This window comes from Gorilla gorilla, chromosome 1, assembly GCF_029281585.2.
Source record: "Gorilla gorilla gorilla isolate KB3781 chromosome 1, NHGRI_mGorGor1-v2.1_pri, whole genome shotgun sequence".
In the NCBI taxonomy this organism is placed as follows: Eukaryota; Metazoa; Chordata; class Mammalia; order Primates; family Hominidae; genus Gorilla; species Gorilla gorilla.
The window spans coordinates 91,520,184-91,547,609 of record NC_073224.2 but is presented as its reverse complement, the minus strand read 5'-3'; the positions used below and the strand labels follow the sequence as shown (position 1 = coordinate 91,547,609).

The window sequence follows — 27,426 nt, the reverse complement described above, 5'->3', positions numbered from 1 at the left end:
TCCCCAGTGATGAGCCTCATAAATGTCTTTTAGACAGGGGGAGTAGAGGAAGGGTCTGGGATTTGTTGTGACTGGAGAGAGGAGGGAAAGAAAGAAGGGAGGAATTTATGAAGACAGGATATATAGGAAGCTATTTCAGTCACTGCCCTGCACTATAGGACTAAAATTCCATTCTCCCTGAGAATAGCAGCAATCAACTCTCAATGCAATGAACTCAAAGCAGCATTTAAAATCCAAGAGGCAAAAAGTGCAGTTCTCTAGAAAAGCAAAGTCCATGTAGCTACTGTTTTGAAACTGTCTGACACATAGTTCTTCAAGGGAGTTTCTACTCAGACCAAAAACAGTTTCTGGTAAAAGATTTGACTTGGAGTTCTTTCATTTACTCTTACACTCAGCATTTATTACGGGCTAATGTGTGGAGCACTGCACAGGGACAATCCTAGGATCCAGGGATGATGAAGATTCAGCCTCTGCTCTCACAGAGATATGTGATTAGTAGAGGATAAAGACCGAGCACCAAAATAATAACTGTGCAGAGGAGTTAAGAGAGGGGACTAGGGAAGGGTTCACAGTGCAGGTGTCACCTGAGCTGAAAATGAATGACACAAATGGTGACCAGGAGTTGCCAGGGAGAAAAGGGGAGAGAGGGCACTTTATGCCAAGGGCATAAAATACCTAATAACATGGAAACAAGACATTGACCTGGAATGGAGGCTTCGCAAATATGAACGTTCCTGGCATTCCACTACACATTCAGCACTGTTCCGAGTACTGTGAGGGGATAAAAAGGAAGAACCCCTTGCTCTTAAGGAACATAAAACTGAATTAGAGTGAGTTGGCATGTAAAAGATAATAAAGTATATTAAAGCGTAAGTAGTTAAGTTCTTCAGGCACAGCAAAAACTGAAAAAAAAAAGTGTGAGCATTTACAAAAGAGGAGTATCAATTAGCCAGAGAAGTTAATGAATGAATCAGGCTTCCAGGTAAGGAAGGAGAGGATTTAGAAAGCCCAGTGGGAAGAAGGAGGTGTTACAAAGGACAGGAAGGAAAGGAAGAAGGTGTGTGCAGAGATAAGTGTGGGCCTTTTCGGGCCTCAGGCAGCCTTTCATGGCATGGAAGGTCTTATTGGAGCCTTCCACCTAACCGAGGAATAAACATAGCCTCAAAGAGGTGCAGAAACCTGTCCCAAAAGACACAGGGCATAGGTGGCAGGGTCAGGTTTCATGCAAGGCTTGTCTACTTCCAGGACCAGGCCCAGAGGCACCCCTGCAGGGAGGAAAGGAACAGGCTGTTTAGCCAGCATATCAGACATAGTAAGCAATTGACAGTCACCTGTACATGCCTTGGGCCAAGTATGTGGAAAATCAAATGCTTTGTCTCCCATTAATTACTAATAATCATGAAAGATTACTCTTTCTACGGGAAGGTGTGTGGAGTGGTGGAAAGTAACTTTGACCGTAAAATAGGAGACCTGGATCCTAGTCCTAATTTTGCTACTAAGCTGTGTGCCCTTGGATAAAATTCCTCATGTCTCTGAGATGTAATTTCTTCATCTATGAGATGAATTAAAAATTCCTTATGTTGACCTAATACTTGACATGGCATCACTTTATACTTGCATTGTTTCACTGTTTCTACCACAACCCTATGAGGCAGGAAATGCCTTGTTATCGGTTTTTTACAGATGAGCAAACTGAGGCCCAAGAAGAAAGTAAGGTGATCTTTTGCCCAAGGACACACAGCTGGGATGCTCTTTCTTCAACCCCTATCTCTCCCTACCTGCTTGATTTGCCTCACGGGTTGTTGTAAAGATCCAAGGATATGTGGTGCTTGCAAAATATCAGGTGCTGTCTAACTGCAGGCAGCATTATTGTTATTAAAGAGTGAAGAAAGAAAGGGAAGGCTTTCTGGAGGGGGTGAAAAGTTGACCCTGAGCTCCTGCTGGAAAAGCCATTCTTTTCAGTACAAAAGGGGCAGAGCTTATTTTAAATCCCCATATCTCCTCAGACCCTCCCGTCTCCCCCCAACTCCCCCCAACTATCCTGCCCTGCCACTGCAATCCCCACCACGGCGAATGCAATGAAAATCTCCAAGCACCGTGCACTAAGCACTCCAGGAGCAGAGCAGACAGAAACCAAGCTGCATGCCGGAGTCAGGCCGTAGGTAAAGTGTCCCAAGAAAGACACCTTTGTTCAAAGATGTCCACTGCAGATGGGGGTTTCTGGGCCAGGCAGGGGGAGGGACCGGGCAGGTCAGAGGCAGGGCACTCCAGCTCAGACGTCCAGGCAGGCCCCAAAGGGGAGCTGTGTGTCTCCACTCTGAGTGCTGGCAGCCCGCCATGGCCTGGATGCCTCTCCCTTTGCTTTCCTCAGCTGGCTGGTGCTCATGAAGGGAGACCTTGTGCTTGGGAGGTATTCAGGGAAACAGGACAGTATTGGGACTGATTGGTAGAATTACTGTGGATTTGCATCAGTTTCAGGCCTTTTCACATTTGGATAGATCTTAAGCTAACACCTACCTTAGCTCTGTCTCCACTCTACACACACACACACACACACACACACGCACATGCACACACACACGCTTTCTCTCTCCATCATTCCCTTTCTGAATTTTTCCATCTCTTTCTCTCTCCTATCTAATAAAAACATGGCCAAATGTAGTCCAAACTGATAAGCACGGGTGTATACTGCATGTACCTACACATAGATTTGTCAGAACTGCAAATACTGGCAACTGAAATATCAGAAGATCCCTCCCCACCAACATCACTGTATTCAAATCAAGCCTGGGTAAACATACTAACTGAAACCATAACTCGTTTTGTTTTGATTTGGCCAGCCTCCAAGAAGGAGACTGTAGAGCTCATAACAAGTCGATTCAGATGTTTGGGGCTCAGAGCTCAGTCTAGATAAAAGCTCATTAATCCAGCTTCCCTATGGCTCACTAGGCTTGGAGTATTATATGCATATGCATGACATTGTATTAGGTTCAAATGAATAAGGTTTGAGTGTGTTTGTCCTAATTTGGGAAGTAACTTAAGTGGATCGAATACCATCTCTCTTTGGAGTAGTCCAATTTTGCTATATTAATTACTAGTCTTTTGAAGGATAAATTATCTGAGAAAATAAAATTGTTTCTAGGCAAGTGTTGGAAGACAAAGGGTTAATTATCTCTCCAAATTGAAAAAGACCAAGACAACAATCCTGTAGGTGGCTAGGAAGGTGGGGTAAGTTGACTAACACTCAAAATGTTCTCATTGCAAATGTGAGTCCTCATTGGTCAAATTCACTGTGGTCTTAAACATAGAGAGAAGTTGCCTGAATGACCACAGCTGATCAGACTGCTTGAGCCCTTGGCTGAGACACCGTGGTTCCCAACCAGGCCTTCTGCTGGTTTGGAGAGGAAAGCCGAGGCCCATACCCAGCTGGGTCTATGCCTTCAGACTCCAGTCCATTCCATAAACCACTAACAAGCTATCTGAAAGAGCAAGATAAAACAGGATCAGATACCTAGCCTTTGTTCTTACCTCCACTACTCACCAGCTGTGTGACCTAAGGCAAATTACCTAACCTTGCCTAGGACTGGGAGGAGGTTTGGGAGGAAATGGAGATTCACTGCTAATGAATACAGAGTTTCTTTTGGTGGTGGGGTGGGGGGTGATAAAAAATGCTCTAAAATTGACTGTGATGGTTGTACAACTCCGAATACACTCAACACTATTAAATTTTACACTTCAAGAAAAAAAAATGGCCTAACCCCTCTAAGCCCTACTTTTCTCTCTGTAAAATCAGAATAATAAAGATCTGTCAAGCCACCCTGATAGGATTGTTATGAACACAGTACAGACACAGTAGATAAATGCACTTTGAAAAAAGTTGTAATAAAAGTGTAAGATATTTCAAATATTTTTATTATGACTCTTGGCTGTTCGTGAACTTACCACATATCCCCACTGGCTAAGAAATTCAAACTCCTCATATGGAAAATTCCATCATTTAACAACTCCAGCTTCAGTGTGCCTACTATGTGTAACCACTCTTTTAGACCAAGAATAAGGAGGAATGGACAAGATCAAGAGAGCCTTTACCTTCCTACCTCTAGTAGGAGAAGATGGTGAATAAAGAAAAACAGAAAAGAAAACAGAGCAATGGGATAAAGAATGATTGCAGGAGTGAGAAAGGCTTCTTAAATTCACAGTTCTGTGCTAACAGGGAGGTCCAAATCTATCTGTTCTTTGCAGCCTCCCTCAGCTCCTGTCCATGGTAGTTTCTTCCCTTTCCAAATACCCAGAGCACGTGTTTGTCTATCTCAAATACTTTAGTTACTCAAGCATATTCAAACAAGAAGACAATTTTGTATGTTGTCTTACACTATTCTCCAACCATTTTAGTGGAAAACAGTATCCTAAGCTCTAAGTACAAACTTTAAAAAAAAAAAAAACTAGTGTACTACACCCATATAAAGATTCTGTTTTGACCTACTTCTGGAGGCAGTAAAACAGAGTGATTAAGATAGATGCTTTGGACTCAAATATTTTGCTCTGTCATTTACTAGCTAGTGGCCTTGGCCAGTGATATGGTTTGGATCTGTGTCCCCACCCAAATCTCATGTTGAATTGTAATCCCCAATGTTGAAGGCAGGGCCTAGTGGGAAGTGATTGGATCATGGGGGCAGTTTCTCATGGTTTAACACCATCCCCCTTGGTGTTGTCATGATGATAGTGAGTCCTCATGAGATCAGATTGCTTAAATGTGTGTGGCACCTCTCTCCTCTTTCTCTTGCTTCTTCTCCACCATGTAAGATGTCTGGATCCCCATTCACCTTCCTCTATGATTGCAAGTTTCCTGAGGCCTCCCCAGAAGCCAAGCAGATGCCTCCATGCTTCCTGTACAGCCTCTGGAACCATGAGCCAATCAAAACTCTTTTCTTTATAGATTTCACAGTCTCCTGTATGTCTTTATAGCAGTGCAAGAACAGACTAATACAGCAAAAATTCCCTCTGCATTAAGTCTAGGCAGCCCCATCTATAAAATGGGGTCATTGAAAGCACCTACCCAACAAGATAGTTACAGGAACTATGGGGTACAGTGTTTATGGTATCTAGTTAATGGTAAGAAATTAACTAAATGCCGGCTTTCATCAGCATTATAATTTTGTGTATCTTCTATATAATTAGAATAAGCTTCCAGAAAACAGAGATCAAGTCTAAATCATCTTTGTATCCTCCACAACACAACAACATACTGAGTGCTCAGGAGATTAATAATTAGCTGTTGAATAGCTTATGTTTCAGTTAATACAGAAGGAAGAGAAATAAGCCAAAGGTCACACTGGCAATGCGTTGCACAAACAAATGTGCTGTAGAGTTCTGCCTTTCCATCTTTTCACAAATCAATTCACCAATGCCAACCAGTAACTTCCAGTCACTATAGAAATTATTAGCTACCTCCATAGTTAGGGTTCACCTGGGATGAAATTTATTTCCCTTGAACTACAATCTGAATCTCTTTCACATTGATATTGATGCTACCAACAGTCCACATTCTCATTAGTACCCATCCAGTTATGTTTCAATAGGAAGACAGGAGAGCAGGTCATGAAAAAGAGAAACCCCAAATTATGCTAATTAGGGATGGAGAGAAGGAGGGCGACTGAAGAAAATAAAATGGAAACAGGGCAGAGAAGGTGGACAGCACTGTGGAGACCATACAATCAGCAATTTGTTATCCAGCCAGTCCTCATGTGACTGCAACACACAGTCTCCAAGGACAGCTTGGGGGAAAGAGGGGAGCACTTGGTCAGGAGGCCCTCAGCCCTGGCAGACTGGGCGGCTTGCCAGCTGAGAAATCTTGGACAGACCTTCCCATAGCCATGCTTCATCATTGGTGAGAACACAAGATTAAGTGAGGAAAGTATAAATATTGTTTGCAAGGAAAGATTGCCCTAGATTGCTATAAACTGATTATAATTGTATGCAGTGAACTCCACTACAACCATTCGGAAATTATTTATGGTTATTTCCCTTAGGTGAAATTGAGTGTCTCGAGATGATCTTAATGTTGATGAAATCATTGCTGACAGTACCATCACAAACACTTTGTGTAATTAGTTAGCCTTGAATTTCTAACATTAAAAACTCTTCAATACTGTCATTCCTTGTAAAAGACAGAGTTTATTGTCGAAATAGGGGTTAGAGGAAAAACATTGTTACTCCGAACCTCAGACCACTGTAATTATAGTCTGGACTCTAGGGCAGTGGTTTTCAAAATGAGCATGTCCCCAAATCACCTGGTGGGCTGGTGAAAACACAAGTTGCTGATTCAGTGGGTCTGGGATGGGGTACGTGACTTTCTCTTTCTACCCATTTCCCAGGTGATGCTGCTGCTGCTGCTGGTCCAGGAACCACACCTTTAGAATCACTGATCCAGAATGTTTCTACCTCTCTCTTTCCCCACCCCTACACTCCCACCCCTGCAGGCACACACAAGGAGATTGAGTAAGAGCTTCTGAAGAGATGTGAGCAATCACAGCACATTCTTACTTTCAGTCAACAGAATCTTCATGCCTTTTCAACTATTTCAACCAGCTCTTCAGAGTGATTCCTGCTAGTTTTGATAATTGTGGGAGAATGGAAACTTTTTTTTTTTTACAACCATCTTTTCCTCTTTAAAAATAATGGTATGACCGGAGGAAAAGGTGAGGACAAGTATAACGTAACCTAAGACGGGCAGGTGCAGGGCTGGCCCTTGTTGTGCATCATTGGGAAGTACACCACCAAGCACAAGGCCAAGCCTCTCTCCTCTCTATCAGTGTGATGGCTGTTAAGCACCAGAGCCATGGACAGCTAAGGGGGTAAGCAGGCAGCGAGCCCCTGAAAGGAATCTGCATCATGATTCATCTCTCCTTTACCTTCATGCTTAAGGTGCTCTCTTCCACCTCTATTCCCCATCATCTATTCCTGGACTGAGGCAAAATGCTGAACAGCCCTTCTGTTTGCAAGACTGGTGAATTCAAAGTCATGCATCTCTCACAAAGCACAAATGTCATCCAATGTGTGGGCTTAGCTCAGTGTCTAGATCAAGTCTTTCAATGAGTCCTCCCTCACAGTCAGCTGTTTCACCTCCATCAGTGCCAGTGAGAGCTAGAGCAAGAGATTATAGGGAAGCACGGCAAACAAGAAAAAAACTTGCCATTGTGGGTGCAGCTGAGCTTCGGGAATCATAGGTGGCTGATGAGCTATGACAGCAGCTGGTAAAGAGGTGCTGAGCTTAACCTTGCTGTCAGGTTCTAAGTTGACATTACTTCTTTTTGTATCAAATGCCTTGCTCTATATAATGGATGTGCATCTGAGAAGTTGTACATAGACCAAACTTCTGTAAGGTTGAATTTTATTTTCCCAATGAAGGAGTTCTTAGTTACATAGACACTTTATCTTCAGGGATAAATATTTTTTAGTATGCAGAGGATCCTCATACTTCCATCATCACATATTCATCTAAACATATATGTTGTGCAAAGTGCCTAATATACATCTGTGAACAAGGCAGAGTCCCTGCCTTCACCACAGTCTGGTGGAGGAGAAGAAAGATTGACGGGCCTTTACAAGACAGGCTAAGAAATGTTTTGGTAAAGTACAAGATGCTGAGGGAATACAATGGAGGGGCATCTAATGTGGTCTCAGGGGATTAGGGCAGGCTTCCTCAAGAAGGCTTGCAGAAAGAGAATGGATTTAAATTTAAATAAATTTAAAATAAAGGACAAAGCAAAAATATTCTAGCACAAGAGAGCTGACAGGAGCATGGACAGTGAAGGAGGGGTTAGCAGAGCTGACAGAGTAGAGCCTTGTGTTTCAGGTTTTAAAACACAGAGCCAACCAGGCACAGTGGCTCACGCCTATAATCCCAGCACTTTTGGAGGCCAAGGCGGGTGGATCACTGGAGCTCAGGAGTTTAAGACCAGCCTAGGCAACATGGCGAAACCCCATCTCTACTAAAAACAATACAAAAATTAGCTGGGTATGTTGGCGCACACCTGTAATCCCAGTTACTTGGGTGGCTGAGGCAGGAGAATCACCTGAACCCAGGAAGTGGAGGCTGCAGTGAGCCAAGATTGAGCCACTGCACTCCAGCCTGGGCAACAGAGTGAGACCCTGTCTCAATAATACATACATACATACATACATACATACATACATACATACATACAATGCAGAGCCAACAGAGGGAAATGGTTAAGAGCAGTCTAGAGCTTTGAGTCAGAGAAACCCAGAATTCAATGCTGGCTGTTTTGGGAAAAAAGTACTTATTTTCCCCAAATTTCAGCTTCCTGTACTGAGCACCATAGTATCCATTCAAGAAATTCAAATTATTAATATTTTTCATCACAACTAAGTAATATTATATACCCTATGCAAAAGGGTCTTATTAATATGAGCAAATACCAAAAAGTCTTGGTTTTTGTTTTTTTAAAACAAAAGGAAGGAAATGGAAAAAGAAAACTTTAGTCACAAGCTAGGGAGATAGTCATACAAGCAGATAATTACAATATCATTTAAAGAGATTCCTTCATTCATGCATTTGACAAACATTTACTTACTCCACATAATGTTGTAGCAACTGTCATTCTAGGTTCTGGGAATACAGTAGTGAATAAAACAGACAGGACCTCTTACTCTTGTGGAACTTGCCTTTATTTGGAGAAGATATATCAAAGAAGTAAAGCATGATCTAAGTCATTTTAGAATCTAAATAAAATTTAAACAGTGAAAAGTGATAAGCATAGATTGAAAACAGTGACTGATGGAGAAGTCAGTAGTGATGGATGTTATTTTGGAGAGAACGGTGCTATAGTTTAGATAGCACCTGCTGAAGCTCCTCCATGGCACCAGCTCATACCTGACAGGCCCACTGCAGCTCCAGCTTCCACCAGATGCGTGCAGCAGTTACATCATTTCCTCACTCTGTCCCTCAGCTAGCAGGTAGTAGCAGCTTTCTTTTGTTGCTAATTTGTAGATTTTCTCACCTGGTCCGTTTGCATCTCAACAACCTCATCAGCCATCTAATCACTTCTCTGTATTAAACTCTCTCTGTTCTAAAAATCAACAGTTGTGTCTTCTCCCCAGGCTGGCCCCTGGATGATTTAGTTCTTCAGGGTGACAAAGGATTTCACAGGTTGGGCAACAGTCCCTTCACTTGCCAGGTAAGCACCTCCATGCACTTGATTTCACCAGCCATATTGAAAACTAAGTTAGCTCAAATCATCTTCTCACTTTCTTTGTTATCTTCCTTGAACCTAGCTTTGTAAGGCTTATCCTAGAGAAGCAGTTAGGTAATAAGACATGGCAAACATTCACCCCAGGATTTAGGCTTTAGGTCCAGAATTCATTGGAAATTAGTACTAAAGATCTACGAGCAGTCAGCACCATGGCCAGATCCAGGAGACCACATGCAAAAACCAGAGGCCAGAAAGGACTTTAAAGGAAACTTACTCCAGGGACCAAAGAGAGGAACTGGATACCTTATCATCTTGCTTGTAGAGCTGCTCTTCAATTTGTCTCCACTATCTGTACTGCTGTGTCATATATAGACCAAACAATTAAAGAGACAGGTTTTTCCACGTGTTGCATCACCTCTAGGAATAGTTAAAATAGAAATGATCTCTGCAGCCTGTTCTGAAAGTGATCTATCAGATTTCATCAAATATCAGCTGCCTTTAATTTATAAAATATGTCATTATTTTATGGACCACCAAGAAATGAAAAAAATGTGGCCATTTAAACTTTGATACAATGCCTTCCCACCACATCAACTGTGAATCAGATCTCAATTTTGGATACATTAAAACACAACCCCAAAAAAGTGTCTTAGAACATGAAATAGAGCATCAGCTCTGCTTAAGGTACCCAAGTCCTCTTAACCAGAGAAACTGCTTAAGAGACTGCTCATCTAGAAAACCCCAAGATTCAGGACCTTGGGGAGAGCATTTATTAATGGAAGCTATAGATGGCCCCCCGTCACTTCTATTATTAGTCCCAACTCCTTCACGTGTTCCCAACTATCTCTTTGGCCATGTTTATGACACCAAATGAGGCAGCACAAGAGCCCCGCAGTGGGTGGGAGGAAGCCTGATACTAAACCTACTTCTACCAGTTACTACAACATGGTCTTGAACAAGGCACTTAACCTCAATTTTCTCAGCTATGAAATGAAGGAGTTGGATAAATGATGTCTTAGATTCCTTTCAACACAATCGTCTATGTTTACAAATGAAAGGAGAAAATATTAACAAATCTGCTGCCTGGTTATGATCACTGAATTGAACACTGGTTCTCAATCAGGAGGGTTTTTTTGTTTTTTGTTTTTTGTTGTTGTTGTTGTTGTTTGTCTCTCAGGGATATCTGTAAATACATGAGGGCTCTTTTTTCTGGTTGTTAGTGGAGGGGGGCCGTAGATGCAATATAGCAACTTGCCTCACCAAAAATGTCAATAATGCTTACACTGGGAAATGCAGACCAAGACTGTTATGGACTGAAGGTTTGTGTCCCCCTGAAATTCACAGGTTGAAATCCTAAGCTCTAATGTGATTGTTTTAAAAGGTTAGGCCTTTGGAGGTCATTAGGTCATAATGGGGGAACACTCGTGAATGCTTTTAGTGGCCTTTTAAAGGAACTCCAGAGAGCATTCTCATTCTCTTTTTGCCACTTGAGAATACAAGGAAAAATCATCAATCTGCAACCCAGAAGAGGGTTCTCTCCAGAACCCAACAGTGTTTGGACCCTGACCTCCAACTTCCAGCAACAAGAATTCTGAGAAATAAATTTCAGTTGTTTATAAGCCACCCAGTTTATGGTATTTTGTTATTGCAGCCTGAGCAGACAAAAACAGGAATCTTCTGAGAAGGTGTTTATGATGATGAACAGAAATCTCTCAGTTCATGTGCTTTTTGCATAATGATTTCTGTCTAATTTAATTTTATTATAGTGGTTTAACATGGATAGCTCTAGGAGCTGTGACTTAGGCAATGCCCAAGGAAACCCCCCAGTTTGCTATCTAGATAGTAATCTGTGTCTTAATATTCTCCAATGAACTTCTCAAGTTTTATTTTTCCTGGTGGCAGGAATATCCCTACATATTAGACAATAACTTTAACTCTGGGCTGAGGTAAGTTGAACCAACAGGTTTCCACTGCTCTGCCACATTGCTCACAAATCTCTACATGAACGTGGATGTCTGACTTACCCTCCAGCTGCCCCTTGCTGCAACATGCTGGAAAACAGCACAGCGTCTGAGAATAAAGAAACTTGGAGAGGATCTAGACTAACAATTTCACATTCACATTTCCTCGGATAGGAAACTGAGTCACAGATAAGGAAAGGAGCTTATCCAAGATCACATGCCTACTTAGCAGCCCCCAAATCTAGGATTCAAGTCTCTTGGCTCAGGTCCAGTGCTCCTTCCCCATTCCAAGTGTCTGTCACAGGTGGCAAGAGGAGAAAGGCCCCAGCAGTTCCAATTCAGGGTCCTGCTGAGCAGACTGGAGAACTCTTGCCCACTGCCCAGGGAATGGGGTATGATCATTAACTCCATGCACTCAACTCAGAGGGTAGAGCACTAACACTCTGAATATTTGTTAATAAAACATTTCCTAAAGTAAATTATTTCACCTCCCTGGTTCACTAACTAGAGCTTGTAGAAATAATTAGGTTTTTTTAAATTTTTATTTATTTTTTAAGTGACGGTTCTCAATCTTTTGATGGGTCATGAGAAGCACTGTCTTAACAAAGCAATTGCTTTATACAACTGCACATGTAGAAAGTATAAGAGATTGGGCTGATTAGGACTAACTCTGGAAAATACTTTTTTGAGGGTGTTGTTTAAAACAAATCTTAGAAACTGGCTTAGTTTTTTTTATTATTATTATTTTTATTTTTGGAGACAGGGTCGCAACTCTATTACCCAGGCTGGAGTGCAGTGGTGTCATCATAGCTCATGGCAGCTTTGAACTCCTAGGCTCAACCATCCTACAGCCTCAGCCTCCTGAGTAGCTGAGACTAATTAGCCTGCATGCACCACCATGCCAGGCTAATTTTGTATTTTGTTGCCCAGGCTGGTCTGGAACTCCTGGCTTCAAGTGACCTTCCAGCCTTGGCCACCCAAAGAGCTGGAATTGCAGATGTGAGCCAATGTTATGTTCACAACTTTACGTTCTGATTAATTCTTTTCTTTATACTAGAAGAGAGTTTTAAATTATATAGTCTGCTTAATTGAGAACTCTAGTTAACTTGGTTCCCATGAACCTGTGTTTGGTGCAAAATTATAGTTGTTGTTATTTTATCTGACTAATCCTTTCTCCCTGATGTAAACTCATTTAACAGACCTTTATTTTTACCTGTTCTAAAAAAAAATCTAAATTCTAAAGCTTATAATTTGGGTATTCTAACACTTAAAACACTCACAGGCAAGTTTATCTCAACTTTTTGGAACTTAATGATTACAAATCTGCGATTCCTGGGAATTTGCCTATACAGACTATCCAAATGCATTGAGAGCACACAGGGACTGAAACTAGTGTGCCGTATGCACCTGGCAAGGTACTCTTGAGAGCATTCTATCAGCCAAGAAAAGGGAAAACCCTCTTTCTGCTGTCCCACAAGGATGTGCCATGGTGCTTGGGTATACCCGAGGTCAAAAAAAGTGAAGTACCGGGTTGGAGATTAGCTCTGTGAAACCAGCCTCAAGGTCTACAGAGTAGGGAAGGCTACGGATGCATCCCTGTGCTGGAGCAGCAAAGGGCCCCAGACCAGGGTATGGAGAAGCTTAGGGGAACCTTGCCACTTTGAAGCAGATCTGCATCCCTGTCCTGAGCCCTTTCCTTTGGAAGTTACTGTGTCTGGGCTTGGAGACCCAGAGTTCATCAAAGAGAGGGAAGCATTTTCCATTCCTTTTCTCAAACTTTGCAAAAGCACCAGAAAATGCCATTGCATGGTTTTATCAGCCTCTTGAAGGGAAAACCAGGGCTCAATGGATCTCCCTTACATGTAACATGGAATAGGCATACAGCATTCTGGAGAGCCATGAGACACTAGGCAAAGGGGGAACTAGAGGAAGGTGAACATTTCCATATTTTTTTTCGGAGGAAGAGGCTTCTGGCATCATTACCTGGTCTTCTTTCAGGAAAGCACACACTTCTACAAAGATGAGGAGCTTTTTATGTTGTAGCTGGTCATATAAGAAGAAAATGAACACAATTGGATATAAACTGCCTGCTTCATACACACAGATCCAAACCAATTCTTGGGGAATGTGCCAGAACTAATGTCACACCCCCTTTGGCACATTCCACTTGGCAGCGATTGTGTCTGGAGTCCTTTGTCCCTCCTTCAAGAACCAAAACTCCCTCTGGTCACACCCCAGCTGTTAGATTAGGAAAAGCTAGCTGTGACTCCTTGCATCACTGTCAAGCAGCCTAACATGTGGCTTCCCAACCATATGAAAAGGGCACTTTGGTGAGTCAGGAAGACGTCCTTGGAGTGTCTCCACTTCTTGGATTTCCTAACTCTCCTGAGGTGGTGTAGGAATAGGACGTTGAACGGACCAGCAGAAGTCCCAATACTTATGTATATAATGAATTCCCTTTATTGCACCCTTACTTTGTGCCCTACAACCCCCACCATAACCACTTTATATATATTGTCCCATCCAAGCTTCACAAGTTTGTTTTCCCATAGCCATGAAGACTCAGACAATTGCATCCATGGAGACACTGGTTTAAAACTACCCAGTTTTGGCTGGGCATGGTGGCTCATGCCTATAATCCAATCACTATGAAAGGCTAAGATGAGTGGATTCCTTGAGCCTAGGCATTCAAGACCAGCCTGGGCAACACAGGGAGACCCAGTATCTACAAAAAATTTAAAAATTAGCCAGACATGGTGGTACACACCTGTGGTCCCAGCTATTCAGGAGTATGAGGCAGGAGGATTGCATGAGCCCAAGAGGTTGAGACTGCAGAGAGAAGTGATTGTGCCACTGCACTCTAGCCTGGGTGACAGAGCGAGACCGTCTCAAAGAAAAGAAAAAGAAAAACTACCCAGTTTTAAACCCTCAGCTTTTCTGTGATTCCCAAATTCACATCTGACCTCCCCCTTAAATCCCAGATCTATGTGTTCAACTGCCCACCAAACGTCTACAGTCACATGGTCCAAAAAAACCTTCAAACTCAGCATGCCCCACCCGAATTTTATCTAGATCCCTGGTTCTTTTCTGAACATTCTATCTCTTCTTTTAACAACACTGTTCATAACATTTAGAACTCTCAGTCATCCTCAACTTCAACCACTCTTCCTGTATTTCATAGTCATTTAAGTTCTAGAATTTAAGCTGCCTGATGGGCAGGTGCTTTGCCTGTTTTGTTCATCATTGTGTCCACAGCACTTAGAATGATGCCTGACACATTAGTAGGGATTCACGAAGTATTGAAGGCATAAATGAATGAATAAATTCTCTGAAACCCCTCTCTAAGGTCTGCCTTTGTTCAAACCTTCATCTCTCACTTGGAACACTGCAATAGTCTCCTGCCCACTTTCCCTGCCTGCAATGTTACCCCAACTCCAATCCATCCTCCCTACTTCTCTTTTGAAAAAACAGACTGAATAACATCACAATCCTGTTTACAAACTTCTGATCTGACTTTCCACAACCATCAGAGTATATTCAAATAAGATATACAAAATCCTTCACATTTTGGCATTAATCTTACTCTCACTCACACCAGGATCTCAGTGCTCCAGAGCAACACTACAATCCAGCCCTTCCTCTCATGCCTGGATACAACCCTACCCTGCAACTCAGTACAGACTAAGCTGCATTTTCTAACAACATACTCATTTTCATTTCATCGCCGGCAAGTTACCTACTCTGCCAAGTCCTAGTTACAGTTTCATACCCATTGTGAAAACTTTTCCAAATAGTTCCAAGTCCTTTGCCCTAATACACATATACACACCCCAAGAGGAATGATTGCGCCAGACTCCATGATCTCATAGCACTTTATATCTCTACTATAATATTAATGTATATTTTATTTTATTATAATTATTTTGTTATAGGAGTTTCTTATCCCCTGAGGAACCTGGGGGTCTGGAAAAGAGAGGTGGTTTCCATTGCTCTTGTAATCACTAGTATCTAACCCAGAGTCTGACAGATATAGACGGGCTTTCAAAATGTTTGCTGAACTGGCCTCAATTTAATTTAGTTAACATCAATCAGAGAGTAAGGAATAAACAAACAGCCATGGACTTAGTGAGACTAATTCTCTGAGGTCTTCACCGCCAAGGCCAAACTAAAAACTAAAGTAATTACTTGGGTAGATAATTCATGAAAGAAGGAAAACCATTTGCATTTGAATGATCTAGTGAGGATTTTCTGCTTATTGATGTTTCTGGAATTTTTCAGATAATGGCTTCAATTCTTTGATTCTTTCATGGTATAGAGAGTAGGCCAGAAAGTTAATCTAACAATCATTCTCCCATCTGAAACCAGGCGACTTTCAACCAGTCCTGTTGAACAGCAAACATTCATAGAAAGCAAGTTTTTTGAATGCCATAATGTGGAGGTCGAAGGGCCTGCAATGTTCAGATTCAGCACTCTAAAGAGCTCCTAAAGAATGCCAGGAGGTGTTCAGCTGCTTTCCTGATATTTAAATCACCTCGCATCTGGCCACCATTTATTTATGCCCTTAGATTTCTCAAGGTTGGGGCATGAAGGAGAGACAGTTAGAGCGTAGGGGGCGATGCAGTCGATGGTATCTGTAGCACAGTACCCAGAAGACCCGGGAGCTAGGACCAAACCAGGAGTCAGCTCAGTCCAAAGGAAATCAGGGTTCAGGTAGCGACGGTGTCTGTGCGTTTCTTCACTAGTGCATGTGCGAGGAGGGCTGGAGGCATGAGCGAAAGAGGGAAGGCAATCTCGGTCTCCAAAAAATCCAGGGGACTCTCCCTTTCAGCACAAGCGCTCACACGTGCGCTCGCGCGGACACACACAAACTCACACACACTCACACTCACACACAAATAAATCCCCAGCACCTGCCTCGGAAAGCCCTCTCTCGCAGGCTGGCCCGAAGGCGCGGCTCCGCCAGCGGAGAGCCGTTGGATTTACCGTGGCATTACTTTTAATTAACTCTGCGGCGCGGCGCGGGGAGCGCAGGGTGGGCCCTAATCCCGGGCCCGCCTGACGTCACCTGGGAACGCGCGGCGGCGCGGGGCGGCGCGGACCCGGGACGACCTCGCCGCGACCTGGCCTCGCCTCCGCCCGCGCGGGGCTTTGCTCCGCGGGAATTAAAGGAAGGAGAAATGTTAGTACACTTTTAATTGGAAACCGAGTTCTTCTTTCAGAGCGGCTTGTTTACTCAGGATTGGGCATTAGAACTCAGGGGAGGCTCTAATTGAAGTGACGGCTTTGGAGATTATGGGGAACATATGGCCCTACCGCCGGGCTCTTTATCTGCATTTTCTCATAAAACTGCCGTCCGTGTGTGTTTCTGCGCCTGGCCTCTTGCATTTCTAAGGGGCCTTTGAAGAGAGGGCCGAATGAGCGCGGGGGCTTCAGGCACTTTGCGCTCCACGGCGGGTCCCGCAGCCCGGCCCGAGCCGGCCCTGGAAGCTTCGCCCTGGACTAGACTGGCACCGACGCCGCCCCCAGCCTGAGCGCTGAGAGGGAAAACGAGAGCTAGAAAGGAAAGAAATCGGACTGGTGACTGCCTGGCAGGGGTGTAATTCAAACTGTTGTGAGCAGACGGCAGGAGGGAGTTGCCAAGGTAACGGGTGATTCCCACCCGCCGCCCTTTCGCTAAGGCTGGGGAGAGGGAAGCCTCCGCGTGCTGGGTTAGGGCCAAGCCCGCGCACATAGGGTACTGGGAACACGGGTGTCTTGGGACAGAATTACATTTCTTTTTCCGTATCATAAATCAATCAAACAAATATCTATCGTACAGGCTTGCAGGCTCCACCACCAATCACCACACTGTGGGTTCTCTCTCCCCCACCCCTGCCAGATTCTTGCCATATCTAGAGATGCCGGGTCAAATACAGGGCACATCATTAAATTTGCATTTCCAATAAACAATAATTTCTGTATTGCATGGGACACACTTATACAAAAATATTATTCATTGTTTATTCTTACACATGGATTTGTGTTTGCTGCCTCTCACAACCCTAACTATACCTGCTCACTCTAAGCAAAATACTGCGTTCTCTGCTAACTCCAGAGTCTCTGTGGTTCAGCACCAAGGCTCTGCAACTGAAAGAATGGCTGATTAAGGTGTTTCAACTCCATCCCTCTGAGCTTCACCTTCTCCTGGGGCAATGGCTCTCAAGCCTGCTGCACATTAACTCACTTAGGAAGCTTTAAAAAAAAAAAAAATCCCAGGCTGCACCCCAGACCATTAAATCCCTGAAGGTCTATTCCACAGGAGTTCAAAGTTTTTTTTTTTTTTTTTAGTACATAAGTAGAACAAGTCTTATAGGGTAAATACTTTGAGGGGTAACTGAAGAATATAATATTGTTTATCCATTTATTTAGTTATTGATGGTTTCCTTCTACAAGAATGTAGGCTGTGTGAGAGCAGAGGTATCATCCCAGCACCTACAATAGGACTGCTACATACTCTGTACTCAAAAGTATTTGCTTGCTAGTCAAACTTCATACACTTCTATGTGTTCCACACCCCAAACCTAATCCTTGCCCCATGTAAATGCTCAGCAAATTCCTATGGATGGAACAGATGCTGAGTTAGTTCAGTCACTGCTTTCCCACCCTCACTGATTCCTAAGAAGGAATGCTTGTACACTCTCTATCTTTATTTATTTATTTGAGATGGAGTCTCGCTCTGTCGCCCAGGTTGGAGTGCAGTGGCACGAACTCAGCTCACTGCAACCTCCGCCTCCTGGGTTCAAGCGATTCTCCTGCTTCAGTCCCCCAAGTAGCTGGGACTACAGGTGCCCACCACCACACCCGGCTAATTTTTTTGTATTTTTTAGTAGAGACGGGGCTTCACCCAGGATGGTCTCGATCTCCTGATCTCGTGATCCGCCCACCTCGGCCTCCCAAGGACACTCTATCTTGAACACCATCTGGATCCACTGATCCCACCTAGCATACCCATGCACACACAATATGCAAATCCCTGATCAGAATCAGAAAAACAAAAACAAAACAAAACAAAAAAACCCAAGCATGCCTCCAGGTTCCAGCGTGCAAACCTGGAATTGGAACACTAAGAATCCAGATGGTTCTAAAATTACCCAGTTTTGAATATAATTTTACAGCACCAAATAGCAGAGTACCTAGTTTGCCACCAATCCTTAGTAAACTGGACTTTGAGGGTTTTCCTTGGTCACAGAAACCAGGGCACAGGGAAATATTGAAGGTGATTCTTCCATTTGCTCAGTAAACTGTCTAAAGCATCTTCAGATCCATCTTGAAACCTCTTGATGGAAATCTAAAGTTGGTAGGCTTGGCTGGAATGTCAGTGCAAGAAAACCAGTGTCTTCCCTCCACCTCCTCCCCGATCCTTATTACACAATAGAAAGTGAGTCCCTGGTCATTTAGCTCAGATATGAAAGACTGAAGTCATGGGTTGGCTCTGCATGTCCAGAGAATGCAATCCTAAAATTTACTAGTCATACTGCCCCATCATTGTACCCAAAGAGGACCCAATGTAAAGGTGGATAGACAGAAGCACATTGTCATCATTGCCACTGGAAAAACAAAATTGAGTTCATTTCTCTGAAGAGTACAATTGTAAAAGATGGTAGGACATTACAGGTCAGCTTGTAGAAGAAGCACGTTAGAAGAAGTTTTGATATGTACCAATTTACTTCACTGTCGTGCTTTTATTCATTTGATTGATGGGGGCTGTGGTTTGCACAGCTGATACCTCTCATCTGGACAAAAAGTCAACTGATTTTTCCTACTACTATCAAATAAGCCACAGGAGCAGAAGAACCAGGAGTTTGTTGAATAATTATAAACATAAAACAAAAAATCAGTAATAGTACCTTACGTGCACTTTTAAAGTACTTCCTCATTCACATAGCACATTGTCTTTAGATCCTTCAAAGCCTCCTATTGCCTTAGAAGAGGTACCCATGAGAAGTATAGTGATAGTGATTAATGATTAGGGAGGAACTGGAGGTTAAAAAACAAGGTGAACTTGTGACTGATTTTGAAAGCGTGTGTAAACTCGGTTCAAATCACCTTGTTTTCATCGCTTTAATTATATATGAAAAGGTCCTTCAGTTGGGGTCTCTCAGGTAGTAAGTCCTACTGAGTACCTGGAGCACTGCCATAGCCAGCCAGAAAGAGCTGTCAGTGAAACATGAGAACAAAACATAAGGTTCATTTTCATATATATGTACGTTTTAAATGACCAGGCAACACAGCATAGTGTTTAATGATGCAGGTGCTGGAGCTAGACTGGATGTGAATTCTGGTTCTTTCCATTGTTAGCTGTAGGACTGTAAGCAAATTACTAACTTTTCCATGTTCATCTTCCTCCTCTGTAGAACGGAAATAATAACATTGCTTTCCTCATCAACTTGGTGTGCAGAATAATTCATGTAAAATGTATAATTTAAAGTAATGCTTTGTGCAGAGTAAAAGCTCAATAATTGTTGACATCATTATCATCATCATCATGAAAAAATCACAATGATCAATTGCCCATTTGGCCAATTTTATTTTTTACAGAGGTGGAGCAGGAGAAATGAATGCACACAGATAACACACTATTGCTGATTAAATATGCTATGAAGCAACTGCACAAATATTAACTTATGGTTTTTATTATTCATTTTAATCAAAATTATTGTGTGAACACATTTTCAAAAATAAAGTATGGTCAATGTAAAAAGGACAATGCATTTTCTGAACCTGTATATTGCCTCTAACTTTTTAAGCACTAAAGATAAACTTTACCCAACTCATAATTATAGCAAGGACTGAACCCCTCTGTTTCAGTATCAAGTGTCCTGACTCGGTAATTGGTAGAATTAAGTTCTTATTCTGGCTTATCCCTGGCTCAAGTATCCTGTGTCTTTATTTCTCCATCTACTTTATGAAGACAAAACAAATACACTAGAAGACAAAAGTTCAGCACAGAAAAGAAATGCTGAGCCTCAAACTAAGAGCAACAAACAATTCTGGTAGTGAATTTTATGGTAGTGATACTGTGTAAGAGACAAATCTGTTGATTTTGAAAACAATCTGAAAGGCTCAGGCAGTTCTAAGTGCTTCTTGCCTATCATCCAGAGATGCCAGATTAATAAATCAGAAAATGTTCATGAAGACCTTTGTACTAGTCATGATATAAATATGTGAACTCTTGATGTCTCCTTAATAACAACAATAAAAATAGACAACAGTTATTACATGTTTACTGTATTCAGGCCACTGCACCAAGCCTTTGGGCCCAGAGATGATATCATTTGTGCCTTTTGTCTTATTCACAGCACCTGGCACAGTAAATATCATTAAGACGTATTTATTGGCTTGACATTTAAGGAATTTATACCAATTCCAAAACGTGGGAATAGGTTTGCAAGTAATTGTGCTTTGAAGCAGTGTTTTTCAAACTTCTGTTATGACCCATGAGTAGCTTATGAAATTACTACAGTGGGCTAAAAATACAATTTAAAAATAAATGGAATAGACAATATCAGCACATAGGGCAATCAGCAAGTCAGTCTAAGTGTTGAAACTTATATACACACCTATAAATGTGTATACTAGCTTATGATAAAAAATGTATTTTAAGATTTTCTGAAAAGTGCTACCATAGAGTCTTTTGAAAACATGACTCTAGAGGAAAATATAAAATATGATTTAAATATGTTTCTTCACAAATATGTTTAGCAGAGTACTTTTAAATACCTACTCAAGGTTTTTTTTTCTTTTTAAAGTGGCTTACCCTTCTGCTTCTTAAAAAGAAGAATGGCTAGATTGATCTCCAAGCTATGTCCCTTTTCCCATCTGCCAGCTCCTTTCTATCACAAAGCTGGCCCCTGTTCCCCTGACATTAAGATGTTGGCTTTGAGATGTTTTTCTCAATTGTGCTGCTCAGCATTCACTATTCCTCTGCCTTTCTTTTTCTGCAACTAAAACATAGCATTTAGCACAGAGTCCAACACAGTGTGGGTGTCTGTAAGAAATATTTGTTGAATTAAAGGTTGCTCAGGTGGCCGCCTGGAAGGACATAAATAGATTATGGCATGTAACAGAGTAATGCTAGCAGGCCTACTTAGGAATAGAGTAACTCTGACTCAGCTGTACACTGCATTCATTAACTGCCAGGTTCAATGTCCTTTCTGGACTCAAAGACTCCAGTTGCAAGAGAAAAGTCGCGTCCACTCCGAAAGCAACTCATTCAAAGATGGGAGACATACCATCACCCTCAAACCAAGAGGCACAGAGAGCTCCATCCCCAGGATAACTATATGCCAGGAAGTGTAACGCTTAGGAATAAGGAGGCACTTAGGTATTTAAAATAGCTCAAATAATGACCACTGTATGCATCAGTTTTCTGGTCTATTAAAGAAAGTTAGCTACGTTTGATAAATCCTTCCCATTCTTGCTTGAAATTTCTATTAAATCTCAGAAGTAACTTCAAGACTGTTTTTCCCCCAGTCTTCTGCATTGACTTTCCAGGATGCAACACTAGCTAGCTAGGATGTTCAGAAACCAGAGAGTGCCTCTGAGACACACAGGCCCCATGGTATGAATCAGCCCATCTTTACTTTATGCACCCTAGCCAACCAAAATGACAGGCCCTATCTGTACCACCATGAGGTGCCCCAGGTATGCTATCCATAAGTGCCTAAAACCAAAGAGCAAAGACAGAAGAGGAGATACTTGCAAAATGATGGATCTTTGGTAAAATAAGCTTATGACCCATGAGCCATCCATAAATACACTGGCTCTCACACTAGGAGATGATAATGGTAACTGTCATTTATTGGACATTGATCAAGTTTCAAGCCCTTGATTTTCATTACCTCTTTTAGTTCTACAGCAACCCACAAAGGCTGTATTGTAACCCCCTATTTACCGATTAGGAAATAGAGTCCTGGAGAGGAGAAGTGGCTAGCTCAAAGTCACACTGCTTGTGAGTGTAGGGAAAGCATCAAAGACCTGTCTAGCTTTAGATCCTATGCACTACAATACGGAGGATGAGACTTCCTCATAACTTCTGCTGACCTTTTCTATCTTTCATTGGAAAATTCAGGACCATGAACTGACAAGGATAATCCCAGAGAAGAGCTGGGCATTTTCTAGAATTTGTGAGTTAACTGCTGCTTCTCTAGTCTAATTTATTGGAGAACAAGAAGATTTCCAAGACAGGGTAGATGAAATACTTTTGTAATGAATTGAAAAAAAAACAGTTCCAAGGTTGTAGAAGGAAATTAAGACAAATGTCTAAATACGAGCAGTGGAGAGCATGACCCAGAAGAGGAGAAAGAGACGTATTACACAATGAGAGTGGCAAGCGAGGCATTTGGATCTTGCAAATCAAAACATCCTATATCCCACAGAAAATTAGGAGGAAGAAGGATTCACAGACTCCAGCAGATGTGAGGAATCTTCTTTCTGGCTTCGGTGAGAAGAAAAGTTACACTGGAAGTTGATGCTTCTTTGCCAAGGACATCAGAGGCCAATATGAACAGGACAAAGTGAATTTATTCACACAATAAGCAAACATTTACTGAGTGCCTATTGCATGCCAGGCACCATGTTAGGGCCAGATGAATGCAGAACACAAGGAATGAAGCAGCATAAGCCTCACAGAGCAGTTCAGACTGCCCAATAAACGGAGGCTATGGAACTGCTGCGTTAATCCAAAACATAAAACATTCTTTGCAGAAAGGGGCCCTCATGACAGGGACTTCACAACCAGGCTTCCTCTGGGAAAATCCCTCTACAAAAGCAGAGCACCTAAAAGAGCCTTGCCTTAGCCAAGGAATAAATCCTAGGCATAATCTATAATGCAAACTGGTCTTCAGGAAGAAAAAATTTTAAATGATACATAAAAAAGCAAAAAAAAAAAGCATTTGGACCCCATGATAAAAGACACTAAAAGGAAATAAAGATATTGTTTGAGATAGCAAAAATGAAATTCTGACTCAACATTTTTCAGTGATTCCAAAAATGAAGAAAAAAGGAAGGCAATTTAACATAAAACTAATTGCATCCCAGCACTTTGGGAGGCCGAGGTGGGCAGATCATGAGGTCAGGAGATCAAGACCATCCTGCCTAACATGGTGAAACCCCGTCTCTACTAAAAATAAAAATAAAAAAATTAGCCGGGCTAATTTTTTCTCAGGTGACTTCTGATTTTAAAAGAAAATGTAAAGATAACATTTAGGCGGTTGCCTATAGTCCCAGCTACTTGGGAGGCTGAGGCAGGAGAATGGCGTGAACCCGGCAGGTGGAGTTTGCAGTGAGCCGAGATTGCGCCACTGCACTCCAGACTGGACAACAGAGCGAAACTCCACCTCAAAAAAAAACAACAACAAAAAAATAAAACAACTAATTGCAGCATGATGTACTGGATTCAATTCTGGAATGGATAAAGTCATTAATGAAAAAATTTCATGAAATGGGATAATGTCTATCGTTCAGTTGAGGGTTATACCAATGTTAATTTCTTAGTTTTGATAAGTGTACCATGGTTATGTAAAATGTTAGCATTACAGGAAGCTGAATGAAAGGTATATGGAAACTTCTGTCCTATTTTGCAACTGTTTTGTACATTTAAAAAACATTTTTATTTTTAAAAGTTTTTAAAAACTGCTTCACAGGACACTCTCAGACGACTTCTGATTTTAAAAGAAAATGTAAAGATAAGAGGGGTAGATAAGTAAGAAATGCAACATGGACCAGCCAGAAGCCATGGTTACCCACAGCCAGGCCCCAAGCCCCTGCCTCCACCCCAAGGTCAAAAAAGCTAATGAAATCATGGGCTACATCAACAGAACATAGTATCTATGACAGGTAGCAATAACACTGTGCTGGTTCAAACCACATAAGGAAAACTGTATCCCCTTCTTGGTTGTACCTTTGAAAAACATCGTAGTATTTTCATAGATAGAAAGCAAAGTCTGTAATGAGGGCTAGTTAGAATAATGAGGAAGAACTAGAAAGGAAAAGACAAAACTTAGAAAATATCTTACATCTTAGGGAGCATTTCTGTCTTGAACTTGAAGGGTTGCCCCATGTAGAGGAAACACTTACTTTGTGAGTTCCCGAAAGTACGGCCAAGACCATGGTTTGAGTTTACATACGGAGACCGATGTTGGAATTCAGTGTAACAATTCTGACAAGTTACCCCCAGAATTGAAGTCAAGGGCTCCTGTGATATTGTGAAATATATATTTGGACTTCATCTAGTTTCTTGACAAAAAGCTGCTAAAATCCTTGAACACTCCACAGTGATAAGAGTATCTTTTGTTGGCTAATGGTAGCTGGGAGCCCCTAGGTTATTTCAGGATGGGGGCTGGTCACTGGAAAGGCCAAGGCATGATTGGAAGGTTGGGACTTTCAGCCCCAGCCCCTAACCCCTAATCCTTCACCTCTGGGGAGGGGAGAGAGGCTGAAGGTTAAGCTGACCACCAATGGGTAATGATGTAATCAATCATTGCCTATGTAATAAAACTCCCACAAAAACTCAGAAGGACAAAGCTAGGGAACTTCTGGATAGCTGAAATGTGGAGGTTCTTGGAGGGGTGCATCCAGAGAGAGCATGGAAGCTCTGCACCCCTTCCCCCATACCTTGCCCTATGAATTTCTTCACCTGTCTGTTCATCTGTATCCTTTAAAATATCCTTTGTGGTAAATGAGTAAATGTAAGTAAAGTGTGAGCTGCTCTAGGAAATTTAGTCAACCTGAAGATGAGGTCCTAGGATCCGCAATTTATAGCCAGTGAGTTAGAAATATAGCTGACAACGTACTACTTGTGATTGATTGGCCTCTTAAGCGGGGTGGGGTCTGGCAGTCTTGTGGGATCAAGCTCTTAACCTGTGGGATCTGATGTTACCTCTAGGTAGACAGTGTCAGAATTAAATTGAATTAAGGGATACCCAGCTGGTGTCCACTGGAGAATTGCTTGGTATGTGGGGAAAACCCCTACACAGCTGGTGTCAGAAGTGTTATGTGGAGTGGAGAGTAGAGAGGAGAAAAAGCAATTTTTTATTTTTCCCCTCTATCTCTTTAGCTCTCCATGATAGGAAATGATCAAGTAGAGACTGGATAAGCATCTGATGGGAACTTGGACTGGATAAACTCCAAAGTGTCTACCAATCTCAAGAGCCCGGGATTCTCTGGTGAAGGAAAAGAGCACTTCTAGACACTTCTCTAGAAGTTTGTAAATGTTGGGGGGTCTCTCCTGGAGACCTTGGGCATCCAAGTTGCCCAGTGTAAAAAAAAAAAAAAATCATCTGACTCTGGCTACAAATTCCATTCATCTGCTTGGGAGGCTGTTTCAAGGCCATCAGCAAAGCAGGGACCAGGACAAAAAGGCTGGGCCACACCAGAAAAGGGCACACAGCAGTTGCAGATGTCCTGAGTTTGGTATCCCATGTAGCTGTGAACGTGTCACATGCTTTTGTGTAAGATCAGTCAGCATCACAGAACCGTAGATTCTTTTTTAAAAAATAATTTCAACTTCTATTTTAGATGCAGGGCATGCATGTGCAGGTTTTTTACATGGGTATACTGCATGATGCTGAGGTATGCGTACAAGTGATCTGATCACCCAAGTAATGAGCACAGTACCCAAGAGTTAGTTTTTCAACCTTTGCCCCCCCACTCTCCTTCCTCCCTCTAGAATCCTAGATGTAAGCCACCCTAGAGGTCATTGATGCAGTCTTCCACCAACTGCAATTAAAATGTTAAGGGGCAAGCAGTTTATTTCCCATAAAGGCAATCCAGTTTGACCCTTTATCAGACACAGTTCTACCCTACGTTGAACCAAAATCTGTCATTTCTTCCCCAGTACATGGGTCGGCAACCTTGGGTGTGACTCTCATATGTTCCTTGGCCTTATTTTTACTTAATATACTGAGTCTCTTTAATTATTTATGATTTAACAAGCTAATTACTCTCCTCAAGATTCTCTCTGGTTCATCAATGACCTCCTCAAATGCATCATTTAAAATTAGCCCACATATTCTAAATGTGCTCTGACCAGGGCAAAAAAAAAAAATACTGAAACTATAATTACACATTAGGGACACTGTAGTTCTATTAATGCAGCATGTCTTTTTGGCTCCTATTGGCTTTATTGCCCACTATAACCCCATGTGGAATTCCCTCAAAACAGGCACCATTTCATACAATTACAATTGAATTTTGGGAGACAATGGTTAGATTTCATCTTGCTGTCTTTGTGCGGTTCTGCGAGCTTGTCAAAATCTTTTCGAACATTGAGAGTATCCACTGCCACACCAGCCTTCCCTACCAGGTTTGTGTCATCTGTAAACCAAATAAACCTGCCTTCTGTGTCTTCATCCAAGTCATTGATAAAAAGGTTAAGGATACTAGATCAGTCATTCACTCAACAAACACTTATCAAACACCTACAATATATATGTAAGGTGCTCAAGACAGAAACCAGAGGATAAACTGTATTTGTACTGAGGCAGATCCTAAAGTTGTTTGCTTTCTGTTAACAATGAGATGGACTTCATTCCATGAAGATTTAATTCAATTCATTAGGTACTTATTGATCACTTACTCTTCTCTTGGCATCATGCTAAGCTTTGTTAAGGAAACAAAGGAACCAAAAGCTACAACCCTGTTCTCTAGAAGTTTGTCCTCTCAGTAGAGAGGCAAGCTTTGGCACACAGAAAATTTTATGATACAAGACAGGCAACATTGATATAATTGACGAAATGAGTAGTTCAGATAAGATATTTGATTCTGGTTGAGGCTTTAATGTCACTTCATTTAAAACTACAACAATAATTATAGATTTTTAGAGTTGAAAGCAATAACAGAGGTCTTCTAGAACTACCCTCCCCTCCCACCTCATCAATATTACTTTCAATGAATGGGGAGTGCTATCTCTTGAGTAGTTTTACTCTTTGTTAGATCTCATAATTAGAATGACATTCTAGCATTTCCTGTGTTAAATCAAAAATTACTTCCCTGTACCTTTCTATCTAAAGTGTAAACACTCAGTAATTTTGTTGAATAATTAAATGAATGAATTCTAAATCTGTTCTCTGAAACTGGAAAAAAATAGGTCTGATCTAATCATTTGAAGGCAACAATTATGTCCTCATTCAGTCTTGACTTCTTTATCCTAAATATACACAATTCCTTCATTTGATATGGTTTTGAGACCTCCCCATCCCCACATCATTCTT

General features: G+C 41.9%; 1 protein-coding gene across 1 annotated transcript in view; it reads right to left on the bottom strand.

Annotated features, from left to right (window-relative positions):
• The window catches only part of LMX1A (LIM homeobox transcription factor 1 alpha), a 154,699-nt gene that overhangs the window by 17,516 nt on the left and 109,757 nt on the right, over positions 1-27,426 (bottom strand). The window lies entirely within an intron of this gene.